At 41.6% G+C, this 27473-nt stretch overlaps 1 long non-coding RNA gene and 1 gene segment (V, D, J or C); one reads left to right on the top strand and one right to left on the bottom strand.

Moving 5' to 3' along the window:
• Nucleotides 1-27473, top strand: part of LOC111534338 — a 783107-nt gene that overhangs the window by 296371 nt on the left and 459263 nt on the right.
• On the bottom strand, nt 1295-20698 carry LOC113220070. The gene is made up of 3 exons (XR_003307019.2): nt 20645-20698; nt 8544-8827; nt 1295-4009 (listed from the first exon to the last, which is right to left on the bottom strand). It is a non-coding gene; the product is annotated as an uncharacterized LOC113220070 (long non-coding RNA).

Genomic DNA, 27473 nt, shown 5'->3' with positions numbered 1-27473 from the left:
TTCTCACCAGAGTTGGGGAGCTATATGGGCCATGAACTGGGCTGGGTTTCTATATTTGATTAAGAAGAGCCTAAATATTAACTGATTTGGAAGAGGTCAGATAAGGAGAAAGGAGCATTAACCTTGACTATGACTTCAGCTCCAGCCACCTCTCTAAGGAAATTGTGGGGAGCAGAGGCTGAGGAAGAATTGGCACCTGGCTTGGCCTGGCAAGGAGCAGCCTGGGGAGGAGGGGAGAGGTCAGATGGGTCTGTAGAAAAGGAGGATTCAAAGGACTCAGAGGTTGGGTTGGAGGCTGAAGGAACAGACAGGAGAGAAAGAAGAAAAATTTGGGACAAGTCACGTTGGGAGCGGAGACTAGGGAGGGGCCGATGTGTAGTAAAGAATGCCTGGATGTGAGGCACCTCAGACCATTTGCCCGTTTTTCAACAAAAATCATCCAGGTCTTATAATACGGAGAAATCAAAAGGGCCATTTTCTGGCCATTTGGAACCATTGTTGAGTTTGTATTGGGGCCTAGCAGTATTGCAGAAGAAAATAAGGCATTTAGGTTTTAGGTCAGGTGGGAGTTGAAGAGGTTTTAAGTTCTTGAGAACACAGGCTAAGGGAGGAGGGTGGAAGGTTGCCCATAGTGAAGGAGATAAGTTTAAAGAGAAAGGGAGAGACATGGGAAAGCGGGAGTAAGCAGCCCTGGGCTGTAGTGTGGGTAAGCAGCCAAAGCAGGCATCCCCACAACTGACTTGCCACCAAGTGGGAATGCGGGTGAATGACCAAGGCAGGCATCCCTGCAGTGATCAGACACCCATGGAATGTGAGTGAATGATCAGGGCAGGCGTCCCTGCGATGATCAGATACCAAGGGAAAACTGCCTTCCTGAGTCCATGACCAGTGCCGGGGTTTTGGGTCCATGGACTAAATGTGTCTCCTTTGTCTCTACCAGAGAGGAAAAAGAAATGGAATTGGAAGGACAGGGAGATTGAAGGGTAGCAAGAGAGGCTGGAGAAGAGAGTGAAAGGACTGATTACCCGATTTGAAATTGGTGAGATGTTACTTGGGCTGGTTCCTACCCGAGGATGTATGTGGGTCTCCTTAGGGAGTGAGGGCAAGGACAGGGGGCCAGTTTCCCGAAGGAGTCCCCCTGTCCCAGGTTTTGGCACCAAATGTTATGCATGTCTGTGTGAAGAGACGATCAAACAGGCTTTGTGTGAGCGATAAAGCTTTTTAATCACCTGGGTGCAGGCAGACTGAGTTCGAAAAAGGAGTCAGCAAAGGGAGATAGGGGTGGGGCAGTTTTATAGGACTTGGGTAGGTAGTGGAAAATTACAGTTAAAGGGGGTTGTTCTCTTGTGGGTAGGGGATTGTTCTCTTGTGGGTAGGGGTCACAAGTTTCTCAGTAGGGGAGCTTCTGAGACTCATTGTCCAGGAGAAAGAATGTCACAAGGTCAATTGATCAGTTAGGGTGGGGCAGGAATAAATCACAATGGTGGAATATCATCAGTTAAGGCAGAAACTGGCTATTTTCACTTCTTTTGTAGTTCTTCAGTTGCTTCAGGCCATCTGGATGTATATGTGCACGTCACAGGGATATGATGGCTTAGCTTGGGCTCAGAGGCTGACATAATTTTTCTGGAAGCTCCAGAGGAGAGAACTGGATCCTCTGCTTCTTATCTTCCAGGCGCTCCCACATTTCTGGTTCCATGGCTCCTTCCTTCCTCAAACCACATCCCTCCCCAGTGTCCCAGCTCCTCTCTGACTGCAAGCCTCCTCTTCCATTTAAAGACCTTTGTGATGATATTGATTTAATTTCAATAACCAGGTTGCTTATTGTCAAATTCCGGGAACACAAGGGTTCTTGGTCTCATGCCGGTTGGCATAAAATGATATCGACATATGTGGAGTGGTTTTAAGGAGAGAAAAGTTTAATATACAAGAATGAAGGAACATGAAAATAGCTCCCCTGTACAGAGAAAGAAGGACAGGGAATTTTAACAAAGAGAAAACTCCATGTGCAGCACAAAAGTAGCTGCTTATATGAGGAGGCTGGAGAAGGTGGTGTCTGATTTGCATAGGACTCAAGGGACAGGTTTGACCAGGCATGTCATTCACGTAGCCTGTGGAAAACACTGGCCCTCCCACCGTAGCCTTTTAATATGCAAATGCAGGTCGCCATAATGTTCTACACACATGGGGATATATTGGGGTAGTCATGTTGCCGGGAACATGTGGAGACAAGGAAGAAGACAGTGGGAATCACCATGTTTGGGTGAATCCAGTTTCTAATGGCTGGCATTTGCATAGGAAACCTTCCCGGCCTAGCTCCAAGAGCCAGGGCTTTCTAGCTAGACAAGAAGCATTTCTAGAGCTGCTTTAAAAGAAACAAAACCTTCCCAAGGACCCCTTTTCCTTTCTATCTGCCTAAAATAATTTCTTCATAACTCCTGTATTATTTAGGTTCCAGAGACAGGACATGGACATCTTTTGGGTGGAGACATTATTCATTCCACCAACAATAAACATCTTCCCCAGAATTGTCCTTCTCTAAAGTAAAATTTAAAAAATCACGAAGTATTTTTATGAATCAAGAGAACTGGACAAAATCTTAGGCTCAGGTTCCTCTAACTTGTGAGTTTTATCTGCTGGGGTTTGCTCACTCCGCTGTCTCTAATGTAGATTTATTGATATGTAGATAGTTTTAGAGGATTTTTAAATTTTGTGACCCAATGTAAACAAAACACTATCTGAGACAGGTCTCAATCAATTTACAGGGTTATTTTGCCAAATATATGACTTATGGCCTGTGACACAGCCTTAGGAGGTCCTGCAAACATGTGCCCAAAGTGATTGGATTACACATTGGTTTTATGCACTTTAGGGTGACACAGAAATTACTGGCAAAGACATAAATCAATACATATCAGATATACATTAGTTTGTCTTGGAAAGGTGGGATATTATGAAGCAGGGGCTTCCAGGTCATAGGTGGAGTCAAAGCTTTCCTGACTGGCTACTGGTTGAAAGAGTTAAGCTCTGCCTAAAGAGTTGAATTCACCATAAAAAATGCTTGAGTTTAGAAAATGGGGATTTTTGTCATATAGATGAATCCTATGGGTAGCAAATGAAGTAGATGGTGAATGTTGCTTATCAGACCTTTAAAAAAATGTCAGACTCTTTGGAAAAGACTTAGTAAGGGGAGGAGATTCTCTATAGAATGCAAATTTCCCCCATAACAGGCAGCTTAGCAGGACCACTACCGAATATTTTTAGGGTAAAATATTTAGAATTTCTTCAGGGCCTATTATCTGTCACATTGGAGTATGATATCTTATTGCTACAAAGTATCTGTTTTGTCAGTGGAAAGATCTCTATTGTAATGATAATGCTGGTCAGTTGTTTCTGAACTCCAACATGAGGAGAGCATAATGAGGTACATTTAAACCCACCTGCCAGTCATGGCCTAACCTAGTGTTTCAGATTTCTTTGAAGTTCTCTCTGCCAAAAGAGGAGTCCATTCAGCTGGTTGGTGGCCTACAACTTAATTTTTGGTTTTAACACACAGAAAAAGAAAATCACTGCACAAATTCAATCTGAAATAGATTGGTAAAGAAAAATTAAGTGTTTCCTAAATATTCCTACATTTCAAAGAAAAAGAAATTATTAGAATTCAGATGAGAAATACTCCTCATACAAAAGATTAATGATTTTTGTTTTTTAACTATCTGAGTTTGGGTCCACCAGCAGTGAGGATTCCTGTTTAGGCAACAAATTTACACTGGGAAGAAAGGAGGAAAGTGAGGAAGGGAACAGAAGATGACTGGTAAAAGACACAACAACCTACCTGACTCAGGATAACTGAAGATAAACCACATGTGAAAACATAGACTAAATTCCTCTTGGCTGTTCCATCTGAGAGATGATGAAGCGGGGGTATGTGTACACCTTCTCCTGTCCTCACTGATTGTGAGCTGTCTCTCTTGTTCTCTTTCAAGCTGCTATAACAGATTCCTTGTCACTGTGTAATTCATAAGGAACAGAAATTTATTTTCTCACACTTCTGGAGAATGAGAAATTTAAGATCGAGGCATGGGCTGGTTAATGTCTGCTTTCTTTGCTTTCAAGATGATGCCTGGAGTTTTGGGTCCTTCAAAGGAAGGAAGGCCATATCTTAACATGACAAACGAGCAGAAGAGAGAAAGAGAGAGAGAGAGAGAAAGAGAGAGAGAAAGAGAGAGAGAGAGAAAGAGAGAGGGATCCCAGCCCTACAATCCCTGTTTGTAGTGACATTAATGTATTCCACTAGAGGGCTCCACCCTGATAACCTAAACACATCCCAGTAGGCCCCACCTGGCAATACCATTACACTGAGAATTAACTTTACAACAGATGGATTCTGGAGGACACAGGGAAATCATAGAACTTGCCTAAGAGATACTCATTCCTGGCCATTTGGTCAGCAATGTATGCAGGCAGAGTTCTCTGCTGAAGACTGTAAAGAACATAAGACATGTATATTGCCATTGGAAATGAGCAGAGGTTCAGCAAAGGGAAAGCCCTAGACTACAGATGGGGACTCCTACATTCATCCTGGTGCAGTTAACCCTTGAATAACTTGGGTCTGAAATTTGCAGATCTACTTATATTTCTTCTCTGTGAGTCACTTGTGAGCAAGCACTTAATAAGTAGTAAATATATTTTCTCCTTTTTATAGTTTTCTTAATAACATTTTTTTCTTTAGCATACTTTATTGGAATAATAGAGTATATAATATAAATAACTTTAAAAAAGTATTAATCAACTATTTATTTTATCACTACGACTAGCAGTCAAAATAAGCTATTAGTACTTAAACTAGAAATGCAAAAGTTCTACACAGGTTTTCAACTGCACCAGTGCCCAGTGCCCCAGCTTCCACATTGTTCAGGGGTCAATGGCCCTTTCAGTCTGTAGCTGCATCTCTCTGGAACAGCATCTTGGCAGGTGGGTTGCAAGTAAAGGAATCCAGAAAATAACATCTCAAACTATGCTGCATTGGTATGATGATTATGTAAAACCAAAGGCATTTAAAAAGCAGCAAATGCACAAAAACCCTTTTCCTGAACATCCCTTATCTGCCAAAAAGCAGATTCTCCGGAAGGAAACCAAATGTCAAGAAATTCTTCCTGAGAATTTTTATATCAGGGAAGAGTAACACAAAAGAGGAATCTAAAATAGAAGAGACTGGGAACTGATACTTTATCCAGACAGGCTATTACCTGTTCTTTTGAGGATGCACTTCTATTCTCATCTATTCTCTCCAGGTTGCCTACACTTCCCAATTCCCTGTTTCCTAGAAAGGAAATATGAACAACTGGATCTCATTGAGTTATCTGGGTAATCGTCCTACTATGATATCCTGCTGTACTTCAAATGAATTTTGTTTGCCTTTTCTCTTACTAATCTTCCTTTTGTCAGTTTATTTATTTTGTCAGTTTATTTAGAGTACAAATGAAACATTCTTCCTTTCTTGCAATATAACCAAATCCCTTAAAATTCTGGTGGCTTACAAAGCTGCAGGAAACTTTGTGCATGGGATTTGCAGGAAGGGAGGAAGCACTGTGATTTGGCTCGCCAAGTCAGGCATCAGTAAAATTTTGTACAGTCCTAGGCTGCAGACAACTGATGCTGATATAGTTAGATCCACTTCCCCTGCTACTGAGCCAGGCTGGGACATTTTTGGTCACATTAGAGATGTGCAATATAACGACTGCAAATCATTTCCGGTTTCATTTGGATCAAACTCCTTTCTCCATGTACATAGGCAATTGCTTGATAAGAGATTCAGTATCTCTTTCCTAAAAATGTTAACAGGGTCGCTGGTGTCTGGGTCATGGTGATGTCGCAATCACTGATGAAATGTAAAAGAGGAAAGTGGCATTGATGGTGCATGGCAGGGACATGCTCCATACAGTGGTCACCTTCACTAAGAGAGAAGAACTTTGGGAAATAATACTCAATGGCAGAAAAGAAGGTAGACTATGGAGGAGCCCAAAACAAGAATAAGGTGCAGCCCATTTAGTCTCTGGGTACTATAGAGACCTGCAGCTCTTGATAATGGTGGATCTGCGAGTGCTGCATTCATTGAGGAAACACGGTATCATCTCTGTGCATCTGCAGTAAATTGCTTCATCTTATAGTGGTAAGAAAAATGGCGTAACACCATTTGCTTGATTCTTAACGAATATACATAGCATCATGTCAATAAATTTTATTTTATTTTTTTTTTATAAAAGAGCAATATTAAACTCACAGAAATGTTGCAAGTATAGGACAAACTAACCCCTACACTAACCGGTGTCTAATGAGACTCTTTTGAAGATCTCAGAATCATACCGTTTAACATTTTAATATGTATTTCCTACAAACAAGAATATTCTCCTAAATAATCCCCATACACCAATGAAATACATACTCCATCGACTCCTGAGGAATATTTCAAATTGTGAAAAAAAAAAAAAAAAAAAAACCTAAAAAATGTCTCTCATGACAAAATAGTCCCCAGTGGAAACATATTCTCTGACAACAAATTTGTGCTACCCTGGTCTTACCTGGAACACCTGGGGACACTGAGCTGGTGCTGAGTTACTCTGATGAGCCAGCCCTGCAGCTGTGCCCAGTCTGCCCCATCCCCTGCTCATTTGCATGTTCTCAGAGCACATCCTCCTGCCCTGAAGACTTCTTAATAGGCTGGTCACACTTCGCGCAGGAGTCAGAGCCAGTCAGAACACAGAATGGACATGATGGCCCCCGCTCATCTCCTAGGGGTCCTGCTACTCTGGCTCCCAGGTAAGGAAGGAGAACACTAGGAATTTACTCAGCCCAGTGTGCTCAGTACAGCCTGGCTCTTCAGGGAACTTCTCTTATAACGTGATTAGTTGTGTGGACATTTGTTTTTATGTTTCCAATCTCAGGTGCCAGATGTGACATCCAGATGACCCAGTCTCCTTCCTACCTGTCTGCATCTGTAGGAGACACAGTCACCATCACTTGCCAGGCAAGTCAGGGCATTAGCAGTTATTTAAGTTGGTATCAGCAGAAACCAGGGAAAGCCCCTAAGCTCCTGATCTATAAGGCATCCAGTTTGCAAAGTGGGGTCCCATCAAGGTTCAGTGGCAGTGGATCTGGGACAGAATTCACTCTCACCATCAGCAGCCTGCAGCCTGAAGATGTTGCAACTTATTACTGTCAACAGCATAATAGTTACCCTCCCACAGTGTTACACACCCGAACAGAAACCCCCAGGGAGAAGATGTGTGAGGCTGGGCTGCCCCAGCTGCTCCTCCTGATGCCTCCATGGGCTGAGAGTGTTCCTCAGATGCAGCCACACTCTGATGGTGTTGGTAGAGGGGGACATGAAGTCACCTCTGCATCCCAATTTCTTTTTCTTTTCTCAGCCCCAGCTGCACAGACATAGCAATGCCTCTGCTGATTTAATAAAGACAGAGGTCATGACACCTGAGGAGTCTAGTTTATGGCTTCAGTTGGAATTCATATAACAGAGAAGAAGCCACTATAGATATTCTAAGCAGGAATTGTCTTAATACAGAGAATTACAGTCTAAAGTATTGATGTCTAAACAAAATGTAGAGATTAATCTCTAAATTTAATGTTTTATGTGCAAAGAAATATTTGCCAAATGGGGCATACAGGAAAACTCAATGGTCTGCAGTATGTTGGAAAAACAAAGAGTTTTATGAAAAAGGGAAATTGTTACCTATTGTTCTTTGAGAAATTTTATTGGCTCTAGTAAGAGTTGGGAGCTGGCGAGCTCAGACTCGTAAGCAGTGGTGGACAAACTGAATCCTAGAATTACATTAAGTTATCTCAGAAGTTGTGGGCAAATTTGATTTCAGGTTACAATAAGCCAAAGCAGTGAAGTTGCAGACAATTTTGTTACTGAAATGCCAGGGATTCAGTGAAGATCCTGATGCTCAGCACACAGAAAGCCAATCACTAAGACAACAAGTATTGCCGAGAACAGGCGTAAATCAGGTGCTGCAGCCGAGGAGATGGGACACTGTTCACAAATGTATCTCCCTGACCAACTGAGATTAGGAGTTTATATAGCAGGGAAGAAATGTGGGAAAACAGGAATTAGCAAGGGGTAAGGAAGATTTAGTAAATGGGAGGCAGGACGTCATTTAGGCAATCATAATGGGGAATGGGTCTGATGTCTCACTGTCCCAATTCAGTGATATGTAAGTTTCAGCTCCTTGATAGTATCTGGGAGGCCTGTTTGTTGGTTTACTGAAAGAAAAAAAAATCTGAGGTAAGACAGATGTAACTATCTTGACTTTTAAGACTGGGGATGCCAATTTCTATGTTTATTCAAAAAACCATAAACATTAGTTCCATGAGATAATAGGGTCTATTTCAATTGCATTCTAGAAACAATATTTTGCACCCTGAGTACCTTTCCCCTTTGATTTCTTGGCTCTGTTGGGTATGACAAGAATGACCAAATTCCTAAGATCAATTTTCACACTACAACCTTTCAAAGCCAAGGATACAGTAGTCATGAAAGCTGATATTAGAAGCAGGAATCTCTGGTGCTCCTTCAGGAAACAGAATGCATCTTCCCCTGAAGTATGGACAGTTTAACCGTGTGGTCCTCAGTCCTTTCTGGAAGCTTAGGGGTAGGGGTGCTGATGCTCTCAGCTTCCTACAGCATCTTTCCAGGTGTTTCTCCAGTCCTCACCTCTGTCCCTGTGTCTGTCTTAGGTACCTGTGGAGAATATTGAGTCATCCTTTTCTGACTTCCAAATCTCATGGGAGGACTTCTTATTGGGCAACTCTATAAGAAACAAGAGAGGAAAAAGGGAATATTTATGTAAGTTAAAATGATTTTTCCCCCATGAGGCCATTTAAATAAATTGTATTTAAAGCCACATGTTGAAGGCACATCCAGCTTTGTTTTCTTATTAATGCAAATTTACATTTGCAAATATTTTCAACACTGTAAAGGTTGAAAACATAATTATTTGTACATGGAATGATCAAACACCTCTATAATTAAATGGAGTGAACATTTTCTTAAAAATTTGTACTCACTGAAATAAAGGAATATATTTTAAATGTGTGAAGCTATGTTAGAAATTATTGGACTTAAATTCAGCTGTGCAGTTTGGTTTGGGATGTTGTTCACTCCTGTGACCTGCCACACGAATCCTGAGTCATGTGTAGCCACTGCTGTTCAGCCTTGTCCTCAGACAATTGATTTGTCCAGACTGAAGACAAGCTCAGTGCTGTGTAGAGAAACCACTCACCTGAGCCCTCCCTTGATCAGCCAGATTATTGTGAACTTGAGCATCCATGCACATGAAAATAAATGTTTACTGTTACCAGTCACTGAGTTGTGTGTTTAACCAGTTATCAATCATTAATGCATAAAAGCTTACTGTTACAGTATTTACATCTCTACCTGTATATACACACATGTATTTTTTCTTAAATTAGTGGCATAAATGTAAATATTTAGTAATCAAATTATAAAGTTACTAAGAGTAAATTAATGACAAAATTGAAACTAGTATTTCAATAAAAAATTAAAATTTACCATATTTATGGAAAAATGTACATACGTGTATGTAAGATACATACAAGTGAATATATTTTTATTTGATAAAATGTTGGCTACAAATATATATAGTACTTATACTTAAGTGTGTTTATTCTATATATATGCAATATATGCCTGTTTGCAAAATTATTGTCTAAATTGAATATATTTGAATAATTTTTGTTACATTCTATAAAAAATTGTATTCTGGACCACACATATTTCATACTCTTGCTGCAGAAAATTTATGTGTAGCCTTTATTTTTAAAACTCTATCAAATGATTGTCCTTACCCAAAAATATTTTCCAACCCAGTAGGGCTCCAAGGGTATCAAATTTTGACTAATGTTGAATATTAACCGTTGCAGCCTATGAAACTCTCCATTATGTTCATGCCCACAATGATGATATGCCAAATAGAGTTCTCACAACAATGGATGCTGGATGGAGTCACATCAGTGCCATTGTCAAGGAAGCCTTGGAAATGTAAAAATCATAACAGTGGGTAAACTGCAAGGATTACATCTGATAATTGCATTGGAAAGAGAAGAACATTTTAATAACATTGGCTGTTGGTTTTGACAGATCATCAGGCCTTAAAAGAAATGCAACAGGATGATTACAGACAAAGTCATTCTGGAAGAGCTATGACTAGATGTTTTAAAACTGAGCCATAATCCAAACAAAAATGCTCTCCAAATGAATATTAATCAAAATGCCATTAATGAGCAGGGGCTTTTAATAATGACGATGATTCAACACATGGACTTTAGTCAGTCACCTTTCCCAGCGTTCCCAGGGAATCTCCTGAACCAATGTTATGGAGGTCCCTGTGGGGACTCAATAATATGAGTTTCCCCCAGCTGAGACTTAGAGTGCTACTGGCTCTTCTGAATATCTAATTTGCCAAGAAGAATGACCCCTCCTGAACCTCTCACATTGTACCACACATCAGGGCTCAGCCTAACAGCTGATGTCAGGTGATTCTAGTGTCACTGGGTGCACCAGAGTCACTTCAGGACACAAAAGTTTCCTGCAGCAGCCACCAGTTGTGCCTCTTTTGAATGGCAACTCCTTGCTTGCTGTAGGAAACTGATAGGGCTGAGTATCTCAGAGCTAGAGCACCAGGTGTGACACTGCTACTTTAACTACCCATTCTCACTTTGGTGCCTACAAACACAGTCAATAAAACTGGACAGGCGCCACAGATCCAAATTATTAAATGGAAATGGTACAGTCAGAATCAATCCTAACCAGGATCTCAGAGGACCCATGTGCCCCATGAACAAATGTCAAGCTTGATGGAAGGGAACAAATAACCCATAGAGGACAATTTAGTTTCTCCTTTGGCCACATAGTCAAAGATTCAGAGCCATGCCTGTGTCAGTATGGCATGGGGCCCTGCTGATTGTATAAAACACATGCCAGTGGGTCCACCGGGTTTGGCCACCATCCAGCCAGGGGATGGCGTCTTTTGACTGACACTGAACATGGACATTCTGCCCATGGGCCAAACTACATGCAATGACAGTAGCCATGCAGGCTGTCCCTACACTATATTTTGCTCCATTTCCACTAAATCATGGGCCATTGTCAACAATCCAGCCACCTGGTCAGGAAAATAGCAACTGAGTGACTGAACTATTAAAGGATCCCCTGTGTACAGAAAAGGGCTATGGCAATAGCTTGCTTCCTGGAAAGCTAAATATATGTCACCCAGTTAGATGCTAGGGCTACCATCGTGATCCTTGAGAGGAATTTATGTCATGTTTTTGGATACCACATCAGACTTCACTCTGACCAAGAAACAGCCTCACTACCCAATCAACATGACAATGGGCACTTTCTCGGGGAACCCAATGGAGACTTTCCATGCAATTACCAACACCCAACGCTGGCTACTGTGCCTGGGTAAACACCTCAGGTGTCCTAGAAATACAAGTAGAGCTGATCCTAAAGCAGGCTCACTGGCTGCAGAGAATGGTGCATCTGAAAGATCCCCCTTACACTTCTTAACATCTTAGTCCCTGCTTTGGGGGGTCTTATCCTCCTGCGAGTGGTACTAGCTTTTCTTGGCCCAGTGAAATGTTCTCTCACTCTGGCATAATAATCTGCATTGAGATTGTGTTAATCAAGGTGCTTCCTCAATCTGAAAAGATAAACTTCCACCTCTAGTTCAGGGGAAGTTGGTGGGCATATGAAATGCACTAGCTTTGCTAAGGGAGATGTCTAGGTGATGGGGTAACTGCAAGACAGCTCTCCAATGACCCTGGACTGACTTAGTTCTCTCCACTTTCTTGCTTATTTTAAGAGTTCTCAGGAATAATTGTAGAATGTGCTGGAATTGTAACATCCTGAAATAGAGAAGAACTAGACAGAAGAACCTACCTGTGCTTTATACAAATTTCCCACAGAATGGAATGTCCTTTAGCATGTTAGCCCTGTGTGTCTTGTTACCCCAGGATATAAAACCCAGAGTGGCTGCTTTCCTGGGTTCCTGAGCTGTGGGGTAAGCGGGGGACACACAGTTGACTCCATCAGCTCCACATGGCTTTCCTGTGCCTTGGGGAACTGACCCATAAGTCCAAGACTTTTGTGTTCCCTTGCTGCTTCTCTGTAAATGAAAAGCCCGCTTCAGGTAACTCGCTGTGTGGGGTGTTCTGTTTCCCAGACTCAAGTACGTTGGTAACCAGTGCACGGTGAACCTACTTCAAAGATGTCACTGACATAGAGACAGAACTGGAATGGAGGTTGGAGGGGGCAGGGAGAGAGAAAATGGAGGAGAATATTGTTTAAGGGATATAGATATTAATTTTTATCTGATGAAAACCATTCTGGATTTAGTGTCAGTAATAATAGCAGAACAATGTGAATATATTTAACGCCATTGAACTCCACTCTTAGAAATGTTTAAAAGAGACAATTTTATGTTCTCTGTATTTACTATGGTTAAAAAATTAGCATATTTATTAAAGTATTGTTAGCTCAGAAGACATGCTTTGTTTTCTAAATTTCTGAGCAAATGTTCATACATAATCACTTTGTGATGCCATTGTTCACACATTTTAACAAATTGTGCATGTGTGTGTGTGTGTATTGTAGACATGGGGTCTCCCTATGTTGCCCAGGCTGGCATCAAATTCTTGGCCTTATGTGATCCTTTCTCCTCGGTCTCTCAAAGTGGCCAGGGACTACTAAGAGTCTGAAATCTTCTCGAGGAACAGGTTGGGGGACACCTCTGAATTCACATCCCTCTTTGCCTCACACTCCCTTCCCACCTCCTCTATGGGCACCTCTAGTGTATCTTGTGGGCATCAGGGCATCTTGTGGACATGGAGCATGTCAGGATGTTTTCTCCCACCTCCTACTCCCAAGTCATGATGCAAATTAATCCTCACTTCAGACATAGGCTGGCCATGCCTTGTTTCTCTTACATACATGCCCGGGCACATTGCTGAACCCACAGTTCTGACCTCACTCCATGAATCTTTGTGGAAGGGTCATGGTTGCCAAGTTGTGGTTATCGGAGAGCAGAAAGTAAAATGGCAACTGTTGAGAAGCTTGTGCGTGGGGCAGACATAGGCCATTGTCAAGAGTCCCAGCAGCTAGTGAGCCATGAAAGCTGGGCAGAGAGATCCCACATCACCCCAGTCAGAGGGGAAGCTGGCAGTGAGCCATGGAGGGGCTTCTTCCTGTGACCATGCAGCCTCTGGGCCACGTGTGCTGCTTTTTTTGACAGAAGTGACCAGAGGAGGACTTGTTTATGCTGAGCTCTGGGGACAAAACATTCCTCCAATCAGGGACCAGACTCACTATCCATCTCCTGGGCATCTGCTGCTCTGTGATTCCTCAGAGGCTCCTCAGGTCGCTCATGATCCTCTGCAATGGGCAGTTCACTGCTCTAGGCCCAGGGTGCACATGGAAGAGGGTTCTGAGCTTTATGACTCTCAGGCCCTGGAGTGAGGAAGGGGCCATGAGGTGGTGCACCCAGTGCTTGTTTTCAATGTTCACGTTCAATTTATTAAAGTTTAAAGCTATACCTTATACTAGCAATCAAAGTTATATGTCTTTATATATAAAGGTGCATCATATATTTATGCAGAGATACATAGTTTATACAAATATATAAATACAATTTCTTTCTTTCTTTTTTTTTTTTTTTGAGACGGAGTCTCGCTCTGTCGCCCAGGCTGGAGTGCAGTGGCCGGATCTCAGCTCACTGCAAGCTCCGCCTCCCGGGTTTGTGCCATTCTCCTGCCTCAGCCTCCGGAGTAGCTGGGACTATAGGCGCCCGCCACCTCACCCGGCCAGTTTTTTGTATTTTTTTTTTTTTTTAGTAGAGATGGGGTTTCACTGTGTTAGCCAGGATGGTCTCGATCTCTGAACCTCTTGATCCGCCCGTCTCGGCCTCCCAAAGTGCTGGGATTACAGGCTTGAGCCACCGCGCCCGGCCACAATTTATTTCTTAAATATGTATTCAAAATGTAAAGTTTACAATAGAAATTCATATTATACAAATATATAAATACAATTTATTTCTTAAATATGTATTCAAAATATAAGGTCTACAATAGAAATTCATATTATATAGACACATAATTTTATGTTTATTTGTGTAGCATGTGTTTCGTTTCTTTCCAAGCAGAACAGAGTCTCGCCGAGTAAAGACTTTGAGGACATTTGCTGACCCTCTGTCTTTGGGTCCAGCAGGGTCCCAGTCATTCAGGACCAGGGAGGATAGAGTTGACAGCACCCAGTCCAGGAACCCCGCCTGAGCCCTAAGGTCTGGGTCTCTGAGACTTTCACTCTTGCCAGGCTGCGGGATATATGCTTAATGCAGCTCCTGTGAATTTCTGAGCAGTTTCCTTTCCTCAAGCCTCTGCCAGGCAGCCCTGTTGCCAGGGCCTGTGGTTCCTCCCAGGTCCTCAGCCCTGTGGCTCAGGAGAGCAACTGCTTCCCCCACAGCCCAGGGCCAGCACCTGGCAGCTCTCAGGCACTGCCAGCCTGACCTTAGCCCTGGAGTAAGGGCCCTTTTCCAAATGTCTCCTAATTTACTGCAGTACCTGAAAGTCTGTCTTGTTCTTAAACTCAAAGTTCACATTTCCACATTTGCTAAAGCTAGCATTTGCCACCTGGAAAAGTAGACATGTGAATTCACTGTCATTCTCAGAGCCTGGCCTCTTTCAATCTCACCAGGTAAAGTTGCCCATATGTTCTCTTCTCCCCACACAACTTTACTGAGAATTATAGTGAAATGTAGTGTGGTAAAGCCTTTATGGCCTGCACTGAAACCATCCTCTTCTCCTTTGGTGCGTAGGGCACCAGCTCTATCCTGCTGGGCGTGGTGAGGTCAGTGAGCCTCTCCCAGCCTGGGACAGGAGCAGGGATTAAGGGCACGTGTGATGAGCTCCACAGTGCAATGTCAGGGGAGTGAAGGAGGGGCAGGGACTCCGGGAAGAATTTGATCCTTCCTAAGAAGATGGAAGGTGAAGAGCTTCGCTTCACCTTCTAAAATCAATGACTTTCTTTTAGATTGGGAAGCAGGGTCACATGTTTCATTGCCCTGACTCCTTCCACATCTCCTCTTTCTCTTACAATAGCTCTAACTCTGCCTGTCACTCTCAGATTGTGTCCTAAAAATCTTATTTTCCCTCCTAATATGAAAACAAACCAACAAACATAACCCTCTTCCTCCTATCACGTGCAGTGACATGTGACCCCTAAACTCTGTGATACCCAGATCATATAAGAGATAATCATGCGATTTTACCCAAGAGATTTTCTAGCTAAAAACAATTCTTGTACTAGATCTTCTTTCAGAAAAAAGTTTACTCTCTCTGTTGTCATAACTGACACCAGATAATAAGGTGGAAATATTTCCAAGAACAGAGGACAGCCACGAGCTCAGTGAGGCGAAAGACATTTCTTCCCCCTTGCATTAGTCTCCAATGCTGCTGTTTAACTTGCCACAGTCTCACTGGCATCACACAACATAAAGATATTACCCTGTGGAGGTCAGAAGTGTCACTGAGCTAATGCTAAGGTGTCAGTAGGGCTGTAATCCTTCTGGATGCTCCAGAGGAGAGAACTGGATTTTCTGCTTCTTATGTTCAAGGTGCTCCCATATTTCTGGTTCCATGGCCCCTCCTTTACTTAAACCACATCCCTCCCCATTGTCCCAGCTCCTCTCTGACTGCCAGCCTCCTCCTCTATTTTAAGCACCTTTGTGATTATGTTGATTTCATCTGGATAACCAGGTTGCTTATTCATAAAGTCCTTAACTTACATCTGTCAAGGTCATTTTTTGCTACGTAAGGTAGAGTCCTTACGATACAGCCGCAGTGACTGGAAGAACACCAGGGTTCTTGGTCTCACACTGCTTTAGATAAAATGCCACAGAAACTCGTGGAGTGGTTTTAAGGAGAGAAAAGTTTAATATGCAAGAAGCAAGGAAGAAGAAAACAGCTAAACAGCTTCCCCATACAGAGACAGAGGACGGGAGATTCGAACAGAGAGATAACTCCATGTGCAGTGGAAAAGTGGCTGCTTATAGGAGGAGGCTGAAGGAGGCAGTGTCTGATTTGCATAGGGCTCAGGGAATTGGTGTGACCAGGCATGTCATTCATGTAGCCTGAGAAAAAACTGGCCCTCCCACCCTAGCCTTTTAATATGCAAATGTAGGGCACCATAATATTCTACACACATGGGGATATGTTGGGGCAGTCATGTTGCCAGGCACATGTCAGGGCAAGGAAGAAGAAGGTGGGAATTACCATGTTTGGGTGAACCCAGTTTCTCATGGCTTTCATTTGCATATCAAAGCTAGCCTGCCTGGCTCTAAGAGCCAGTGCTTTCCTAGCAGACAAAAAACATTTCTGGAGTTGTTTTAAAAGAAACAAAACCTTCCCAAGGACCCCTTTTCCTCTCCATCTGCCTAAAATAATTTCTTAATAACTCCTATAAAAGTTGGGTTCCAGAGACAAGGACATGGACATCTTTTGAGGTAGGACATTATTTATTCCACCAAAAATTAATATATTCCCCAAAATTGTCCTCTCTAGAGTAAAATTTTAAAAATCCTGAAGTATTTTTATGAAGCAAGAGAGCCAGACAAAATCTTAGACTTAGTCAGAGTCTAACTTGTGAGTCCTCTAACTTGTGAGTTTTAGCTCTTGGGATGTGCTCACTCCACTGTCTCTACTGTAGACTTATGGATGCGTAGATAATTTTAGAGGATTTTTAAATTTTTGACCCAGTGTAAACAAAACAGTATCTGAGACAGGTCTCAATCAATTTATAGGTTTATTTGCCAAAGATAAGGCTTATGGCCTGTGACACAGCCTTAGGAGGTCCTGTAAACATGTGCCCAAGGTGGTTGAATTACACATTGGTTTTATACATTTTAGGGAGACACAGATATCACAGGCAAAGACATAAATCAACACATATAAGATAAACATTAGTTTGTCCTGGAAAGGTGGGATATCTTGAAGGAAGGGCTTCCTAGTCATACGTGGATTCAAAGGTTTCCTGACTGGCAACTGGTTGAAAGAGGAAAGCTCTGCCTAAACAGTTGAATTCCTCATAAAGAAATGCTTGAGTTTAGATAAGGGAGCTTAGAAGTCAAGGTTCTTGTCATGTAGATGAATCCCATGGGTAGCAGACAAAGTAGATGTGGGTTGGGGGGAGCTTATCAGACCTTAGAAAAAAAAAATGTCAGATGCTTTGGGAAAGACTTAGTAAGGGGAGGAGATTCTCTACAAAATGCAAATTTTCCCGATAATAGGCAGCTTTGCAGGACCACTTCCGAATAGGTCAAATAAATATTTTTAGGGTAAAATATTTTGATTTTCTTCAGGGCCTATTATCTGTCACGTTGGAGTATGGTATCTTATTGCTACAAAGAGTCTGTTTTGTCAGTCCAAAGATCTCAGCTGTAATGATAATGCTGGTCAGTTTTGTCTGAACTCCAAAGGGAGGCGAGCATAATGAGGCACATCTAAATCCACCTGCCAGTCAGGGCCTAACCTAGTTTTTCAGATTTCTTTGAAGTTCTCTCTGCCAAAAGAGGAGTCCACTCAGCTGGTTGGTGGCTTACAACTTAATTTTTGGTTTTAACACCCAGAAAAATAAATCATTGCATAAATTCAATATAAAATAGAATGGTAAAGAAAAATTGTTTCCTGAATATTCCTACATGTCAAAGATAAAGAAATGATAAGAATTGAGATGATTAATATCCCTCATACCAAAGAATAATGATTTTATTTTTTACTATCTTAGTTTGGGTCCACCAGCAATGATGATTTCCATTTAAGCAGCAAATTTACACGGGGAGGAAAAGAGGAAAGTGAGGAAGGGAACAGAAGACGAATGCTAAAAGACACATCAACAACCCACCTGACTCAGGATAACTGAAGATCAACCACATGTGGTAACATGGACTTAATTCCTTTGGGCTGTTCCACCTGAGAGATGAGGAAGCTGGGGTATGTATACCCCTCATCCTGTCCTCACTGATTGTCAGGTGTCTCTCTTGTTCTATTTCAAGTTGCTATAACAGATTCCTTGTCACTGTGTAATTCATAAAGAACAGAAATTTATTTTCTCACACTTCTGGAGAATGAGAAATTTAAGATCAAGGCATGGGCAGCTTAAGGTCAGCTTTCTCTACTTTCAAGATGATGCCTGGATAGTTGAGTTCTTCAAAGGAAGGAAGGCCATGTCTTAACATGACAGACAAGCACAAGAGAGAGCGAGATCCCAGCCTTATAATCTCTGTTTATAGTGGCATTAATGAATTCCACTAGAGGGCTCCACCCTCATGACCTAAACACATCCCTATAGGCCCCACCTGGAAATAGCTTTACACTGAGAATTAACTTTACAACAGATGGATTCTGGAGGACACAGTCAAGCCATAGAACTTTCCTAAGAGATACACATTGCAGGTCATCTGGCTAGCAGGGCATGCAGGCAGAGTTCTCTGCCCAAGATAATAAAGAACATAAGATATACATATGGCTATTGGAAGTGAGCAGAGGTACGGCAAAAGGGAAAGCCCTAGGCTACAGACAGGACTGTTACATTCATCCTGGTATAGTTAAGCCTTGAATAACTTGAGTTTGAAATTTGCAGATCCACCTACATTTTTTTCTGTGTGTGTCACCTGTGAGTAAGCACTTAATAAGTAAAAAATATATTGACTCATTGTTATGATCTTCTTAATAACATTTTTTTCCTTAACATACTTTGTTAGAAGAAAAGGGTATATAATATATTGACTATTCATTTCATCACTAAGGCTTTTAGTCAAAAGTAAGCGATTAGTACCTGAGTTAGGGATGCAAAAGTTCTACACAGGTTTTCGACTGCACCTGTGGTCAGTGCTCTAATCTCCATGTCGTTCAGGGGTCAACTGCTCTTTCAGTCTCTACCTGCATCTCTCGGGAACAGGATTCTGGCATGCGGGTTACAAGTGAAGGAATCCAGAAAATACTATCTCACGTTATGTTGAATTAGTGTTATGATTATGTAAAACCAAAGTCATTTAGAAAGCAGCAAATGCACAAAAAGTCTTTTCCTAAATATCCCTTATCTGCTTAAAAGCAGATTCTCCAGAAGGAAACTTATCATCAAGAAAATTCTTCCTAGGAAATTTTATATCAGGGGAGATTAACACAGAACAGGAATCAAAAATAGAAGAGATTGGAAGTTGATGCTTTATCTAGACAAGCTGTTACCTATTCTTTTGAGGATGTACTTCTGTTCTTATCTATTCTCTCCAGGTTGCCTACACTTCCCAATTCCCTCTTCCCTAGAAAGGAAATATGAACAACTGGATCTCATTGAGTTATCTGGGTAATCATCCTGCGATGATATCCCACTGCATTTTAAATGAATTTTGTTTTCCTTTTCTCTCATTTATCTTTCTTTTGTCAATTCATTTTCAGCAAACATTTAGAGGACAAATGGAGATTTCTTCATTTCTCTCAATATAAGCAAGTTCCCTTACAATTCAGGCTGCTTACAAAGCAGCAAGAAGGTTTGTGCACAGGCTACAGCACTGTGATTTTGCTCCCCTAGCCCGGCATCAGTAAAATATTGTGGAGCCCTAGGCTGCAGCCCACTGATGCCGATGTAGTTGGAGCCACTTCCCCTGCTACTGAGCCAGGCTGGGACATTTTTGGGTACATTAGAGATGTGCGATATAATGATTGCAAATCATTTCCAGTTCATTTGGATCAAACTCCTTTCTCCACATACATAGGCAATTGCTTGATAAGAGATTCAGTGTCTCTTTCCTAAAAATGTTAACAGGGTCGCTGGTGTCTGGGTCATGGTGATGTCCCAGTCACTGATAAAAAGTAAAAGAGGAAAGTGTTATTGATGGTGCATGGCAGGGACATGCTCCACACAGAGGTCACCCTCACTAAGAGGGATGAGCTTTGGGAAATAATACTCAATGGCAGAAAAGAGGTATACTATGAAAGTGCCAAAAACAAGAATAAGGTGCAGCCCATTTAGTCTCTGGGTACTATAGAGACCTGCAGCTCTGGATAATGGTGGATCTGTGAGTGCTGCACTCACTGAGAAAACACGGTATCATCTCTGTGCATCTGTAGTAAATTGCTTGATCTTAATAGCGGTAAGAACAATGGCATAACACCATTACCTAATACTTACAAATATACATAGCATCATGTCAATAAATTTTATTTTTAATTTTTTTCATAAAGGAACAATGTTAAACTCACAGAAATATTGCAAGTATAGTACAAAATAACCCCTTCCCTAATCTGTATCTAATGAGAGTCTTCTGAAGACCTGAGAATCATACCATTTAACATTTTACTATCTATTTCCTATACACAAGAATACTCTTCTAAATAATCCCCATACACCAATGAAATACATTACATCGACTCCTGAGGAATATTTCAAACTGTCAAAAAAAAAAAAAAAAAATACCTAAAAAATGTCTCTCATGACAAAATAGTCCCCAGTGGAAACATATTCTCTGACAACAAATTTGTGCTACCCTGGTCTTACCTGGAACACCTGGGGACACTGAGCTGGTGCTGAGTTACTCTGATGAGCCAGCCCTGCAGCTGTGCCCAGCCTGCCCCATCCCCTGCTCATTTGCATGTTCTCAGAGCACATCCTCCTGCCCTGAAGACTTCTTAATAGGCTGGTCACACTTCTTACAGGAATCAGACACAGTCAGAACACAGCATGGACATGATGGCCCCCGCTCATCTCCTAGGGGTCCTGCTACTCTGGCTCCCAGGTAAGGAAGGAGAACACTAGGAATTTACTCAGCCCAGTGTGCTCAGTACAGCCTGGCTCTTCAGGGAACTTCTCGTATAACGTGATTAGTTGTGTGGACATTTTGTTTTTATGTTTCCAATCTCAGGTGCCAGATGTGACATCCAGATGACCCAGTCCCCATCCTCCCTGTCTGCATCTGTAGGAGACACAGTCACCATCACTTGCCGGGCAAGTCAGGGCATTAACAGTTATTTAAATTGGTATCAGCAGAAACCAGGAAAAGCTCCTAAGCTCCTAATCTATGCTGCATCCAGTTTGCAAAGTGGGATCCCATCAAGGTTCAGCGGCAGTGGATCTGGGACAGAATTCACTCTCACCATCAGCAGCCTGCAGCCTGAAGATTTTGCAGCTTATTACTGTCTACAGCATAATAGTTCCCCTCCCACAGTGTTACACACCCGAACATAAACCCCCAGGGAGAAGATGCGTGAGGCTGGGCTGCCCCAGCTGCTCCTCCTGATGCCTCCATGGGCTGAGAGTGTTCCTCAGATGCAGCCACACTCTGATGGTGTTGGTAGAGGGGGACATGAAGTCACCTCTGCATCCCAATTTCTTTTTCTTTTCTCAGCCCCAGCTGCACAGATATAACAATGCCTCTGCTGATCTAATAAAGACAGAGATCATGACATCTGAGGAGTCTAGTTTGTGGCTTCAGCTGGAATTCATATAACAGAGAAAAAGCCACTATAGATATTCTAAGCAGGAATTGTCTTAATACAGAGAATTACAGTCTAAAGTATTGATGTCTAAATAAAATATAGAGATAAATCTCTAAATTTAATATTTGCTAATTTGATATTTGCTAAGAAATTTTTGCCAAATGGGACATAGAGGAAAACTCAATGGTCTGCAATATGTTGGAAGAACAAAGAGTTTTATGAAAAAGGGAAATTATTACCTATCATTCTTTGAGAAATTTTATTGGCTCTAGTAAGAGTTGGGAGCTGGCAAGCTCAGACTCGTAAGCAGTGGTGGACAAACTGAATCCTAGAATTATATTAAGTTATCTCAGAAGTTGTGGATAAATTTGATGTCAGTTTACAATAACCCAAAGCAGTGAAGTTGCAGACAATTTTGTTACTGAAATGCCAGGGATTCAGTGTAGATCCTGTTACTCACCACACAGAAAGCCAATCACTAAGACAACAGTATTGCCAAGGAACAGGCTTTAAACAGGTGCCACAGCCGAGGAGATGGGACACCGTTCACAAATGTATCTCCCTGACCAACTAAACGTAGGGGTTTAGATAGCAGGGAAGAAATGTGGGTAAACAGGAATTAGGGAGGGGTACAGAAGATAATTTGGTCAACAGGAAGCAGGAGGTCAGTTAAGCAATCATGATGGGCGAAGGGTCTGATGTCTCACTGTCCCAATTCAGTGATATATAACTTTCAGCTCCTTGATTGTATCTAGAGGCCTGATGGTTGGTTTCCTGAAAAAAGAACTCAGATTAACAAGTGTAACTATCTTGAATTTTAAGACTGGGGGAGTCAGTTTCCATGTTGATTCAAAAAACCATAAACATTAGTTCCATGGGATAATAAGGCCTATTTCAATTGCATTCTATAAGCAATATTTTGCATCCTGAGTGCCTTTCCCTCCTGGTTTCTTGCCTCTGTTGGGTATGACAAGAATGACCGAATTCCTATGATTAACTTTTACACTACAACCTTTCAAAGCCAAGGATACTGTAGTCAGGAAGGTTGATAGTAGAAGCAGGATTCTCTGGTACTCCCTCAGAAAATAGAATGCGTTTGCCCCTGAAGTATGGGCTATCTAACCATGTCATCCTCAGTCCTGTCTGAAAGCTAAGGATGGTGGTGGTGCTGCTGCTCTCAGCTTCCTACAGCATCTTTCAGGTTTTTCTCCAGGCACATGTGTTGACAAGGAAGAAGACAGTGGGAATCACCATGTTTGGGTGAATCCAGTTTCTAATGGCTGGCATTTGCATAGGAAAGCTCCCCAACCTGGCTCTAGGAGCCAGGGCTTTCCTTCTAGACAAGAAGTGTTTCTAGAGCTGCTTTAAAAGAAACAAAACCTTCCCAAGGACCCTTTTTCCTCCTCTCTGCCTAAAATAATTTCTTAAAAACTCCTATAACACTTGGGTTCCAGATACGGGGACATGGACTTCTTTTGGGGTAGGACATTATTCATTCCACCAACAATAAACATTTTCCCCAAAATTGTCCTACTTATGAATCAAGAGAGCTGGACAAAATCTTAGACTCAGGTTCCTCTCACTTGTGAGTTTTATCTGTTGGGGTGTGCTCACTCCACTGTCTCTAATGTAGATTTCTTGATGTGTGGATCGTTTTAGAGGATTTTTAAATTTTGTGGCCCAGTGTAAACAAAACAGTATCTGAGACAGGTCTCAATCAGTTTACAGGGTTATTTTTCCAAAAATATGGCTTATGGCCTGTGACACAGCCTTAGGAGGTCCTGTAAACATGTACCCAATGTGGTTGGGTACATTGGTTTTATGCACTTTAGGGAGACACAGGAATTACAGGCAAAGACATAAATCAATACATATCAGATATACATTAGTTTGTCCTGGAAATGTGGGAAAGCTTCAAGCAGGGGCTTCCAGGTCATAGGTGGATTCAAAGCTTTCCTGACTGGCTACTGGTTGAAAGAGTTAAGCTCTGTCTAAAGAGTTGAATTCATCCTAAAGAAATACATGATTCTAGAAAAGGGGTTGTGGAAGAAAAGGTTCTTGTCATGTACATGAATCCTATGGGTAGCAAATAAAGTAGATGGTGAATGTTGCTATCAGACCTTTAAAAAATGTCAGACTCTTTAAAAAAGACTTAGTAAGGGGAGGGCATTCTCTATAGAATGCAAATTTCCCCCACAACAGGCAGCTTTGCAGAACCACTTCAGAATATATCAAAGAAATATTTTTCGGGTAAAATATTTAGATTTTCTTCAGGCCCTATTATCTGTCATGTTGCTACAAAGTATCTGTTTTATCAGTCCAATGATCTCTGTTGTAATGATAATGCTGGTCAGTTGTGTCTGAACTCCAAAGGGTGGAGAGTATAATGAGGCACATCTAAGCCGACCTGCCAATCATGCCCTAACCTAGTTTTTCAGATTTCTTTGAAGTTCTCTCTGTCAAAAGAGGAGTCCATTCAGCTGGTTGGTGGCTTACAACTTAATTTTTGGTTTTAACACACAGAAAAACAAAATCACTTCAGAAATTCAATGTAAAATAGATTGGTTAAAAAAAAAAATTAAGTGCTACCTGAATATTTCTATATTTAAAAGAAAAAGAAATTATTAGAATTCAGATGAGAAATACCCCTCATATGAAAGATTAACAATATTTTTTTTCAGTATCTTAGCTTGGGTCCACCAGCAATGAGGATTCCTGTTTAGGCAGCAAATTTACACTGGGAGGAAGGAGGAAAGTGAGGAAGAGAACAGAAGATTAATGGTTAAAGACACATCAACAACCCACCTGCCTCAGCATAACCGAAGATCAACCACACGTGGAAACATGGACTAAATTCCTCTGGGCTGTTCCACCTGAGAGATGATGAAGCTGGGGTATGTATACAACTCATCCTGTCCTCACTGATTGTGAGCTGTCTCTCTTGCTCTCTTTCAAGCTGCTATAACAGATTCCTTGTCACTGTGTAGTTCATAAAAAATTGAGATATATTTTCTCACACTTCTGGAGAATGGGAAATTTAAGATCAAGGCATGGGCAGGTTAAGGACTGCTTTCTCCAGTTTCAGGATGATGCCAGGAGTTTTGGGTCCTTCAAAGGAAGGAACGCTATATCTTAATGTGACAGACAAGCTGAAGAGAGACAGAGAGATCCCAGCCCTATAATCCCTGTTTATAGTGGCATTAATATATTCCACTAGAGGGCTCCACCCTGACGACCTAAACACATCCCAGTAGGCCCCACCTGGCAATATCATTACACTGAGAATTAACTTTACAACAGATGGATTCTGGAGGACGGAGTCAAACCATAGCGCTTTCTAAGGGATACACATTCCAGGCCCTTTGGCCACCAGTGCATGCAGGCAGAGTTCTCTGCCCAAGACCACAAAGAACATAAGACATGGATATTGCAACTGGAAGTGAACAGAGGTACAGCAAAGGGGAAAGCCCTAGACTACAGATGGGGACTGCTATGTTCATCCGGGTCCAGTTAACCCTTGAATAAATTGGGTTTGAAATTTGCAGATCCACTTATATTTTCTTGTGTATGTGTCACCTGCGAGCAAGCACTTAATATGTAGTAAATATATTTTCTCCTTTTTATAGTTTTCTTAATAACTTAATAATAATTGTTTTCTTTAGCATGGTTTATTGGAATAATAGAGTATATAATATAAATAACTTAAAAACAGTGTTAATCAACTATTTATTTTGCCACTAAGGCTAGCAGTTAAAAGTAAGCTATTAGTACTTAAGTTAGAAATGCAAAAGTTCTGCACAGGTTTTCAACTGCACCAGTGCTCAGTGCCCCAACCTCCACGTTGTTCAGGGGTCAACTGTTCTTTCAGTCTGTAGCTGCATCTCTCTGGAACAGCATCTTGGCAGGTGGTTGCAAGTAAAGGAATCCAGCAAATAACATCTCAAACTATGCTGCATTGGTATGATGATTATGTAAAACCAAAGGCATTTAGAAAGCAGCAAATGCACAAAAACCTTTTTCCTAAATATCCCTATCACCTAAAAGCAGATTCTCCAGAAGTAAACCAATTGTCAAGAAAATTCTTCCTGAGAATTTTTATATCAGGGAAGATTAACACAGAAGAGGAATCTAAAATAGAAAAGACTGGAAGTTGATGCTTTATCCAGACAGGCTATTACCTGCTCTTTTGAGGACGCACTTTTATTCTCATCTGTTCTCTCCAGGTTGCCCACACTTCACAATTCCCTCTTCCCTAGAAAGGAAATATAAACAACTAGGTCTCATTGAGTTATCTGGGTAATCACCCTGCTATGATATCTCACGGCATTTTAAATGCATTTTGTTTTCCTTTTCTCTTATTAATCTTTCATTAATTCATTTATTTGCTGTTCATTTTCAGCAAACATTTAGAGGACAAATGGAGATTTCTTCCTTTCTCCAAATATAAGCAAGTTCCCTTACAATTCAGGCTACTTACAAAGCAGCAGGAAGGTTTGTGCATAGGCAACTGCACTGTGATTTGGCTCCCCTAGTCAGGCATCAGTAAAATTTTGTAGAGCCCTAGGCTGCAGCCCACTGATGCTGATGTAGTTGGATCCACTTCCCCTGCTACTGAGCCAGGCTGGGACATTTTTGGGCACATTAGAGATATTAGATATAATGAGTGAAAATCCCTGTCCAATTTCATCTGGATCCAACTGATCTCTCCATGTACATAGGCAATTGCTTGATAAGAGATTCAGTGTCTCTTTCCTAAAGATGTTAACAGGGTTGCTGGTATCTGGGTCAGGATGATATCCCAATCACTGATAAAAAGTAAAAGAGGATAGTGGCATTGATGGTACATGGCAGGGACAGGCTCCATGCAGTGGTTGCCCTCACTAACAGAGATGAACTTTGGGAAATAATACTCAATGGCAGAAAAGAATGTAGACTATGAAGGTGCCAAAAACAAGAATAAGGTGCAGCCTATGTAGTCTCTAGGTATTAAAGAGACCTGTAGCTCTTAATAATGGTGGATCTGTGAGTACTGCATGCATTGAGGAAACATGGTATCATCTGTGTATCTGTAGTAAATTGCTTGATCTAATACTAGTAAGAACAAAGGCACAACATCATTACTTAATACTTACAAATATATATAGCATCATGTCAATACATTTTATTTTTAATTTTTTTAGAAAGGAACAATGTTAAACTCACAGAAATGTTGCAAGTATACGACAAATTACCCTCTTCCCTAACCGGTATCTAATGAGAGTCTTTTGAAGAGCTGAGAATCCTACTATCTAACATTTTACTATGTGTTTCCTACAAACAAGAATATTCTCCTAAATACTCCCAATACACCAATGAAATACATTGCTCCATCGACTCCTGAGGAATACTTAACATTGTCAAAAAAATACCTAAAACATGTTTTTCATAACAAAATAGTCCCCAGTAGAAACACATTCTCTGCAGACAAATTTGTGCTACCCTGGTCTTACCTGGGACACCTGGGGACACTGAGATGGTGCTGAGTTACTGACATGAGCCAGCCCTGCAGCTGTGCTCAGCCTGACCCCTCCCCAGCTCATTTGCATGTTCTCAGAATACAGCCTCCTGCCCTGAAGATTTATTAATAGGCTGGACATGCTTCATGCAGGAGTCAGACCCAGTCAGGACACAACATGGACATGAGGGTCCCCACTCAGCTCCTGGGATTCCTGCTGCTCTGGCTCCCAGGTAAGGAAGGAGAACACTAGCAGTTTACTCAGCCCAGTGTGCTCAGTACTGCCTGGCTATTCAGGGAAGTCTTCCTATAATATGATTAATAGTATGAATATTTGTGTTTATATTTCCAATCTCAGGTGCCAGATGTGACATCCAGATGACCCAGTCTCCTTCCT

This window comes from Piliocolobus tephrosceles, chromosome 15 (genome assembly GCF_002776525.5).
Source record: "Piliocolobus tephrosceles isolate RC106 chromosome 15, ASM277652v3, whole genome shotgun sequence".
Classification (NCBI taxonomy): domain Eukaryota; kingdom Metazoa; phylum Chordata; class Mammalia; order Primates; family Cercopithecidae; genus Piliocolobus; species Piliocolobus tephrosceles.
Note: the sequence above shows the minus strand (reverse complement) of the source record. Positions and strands in the feature narration are given on the sequence as shown.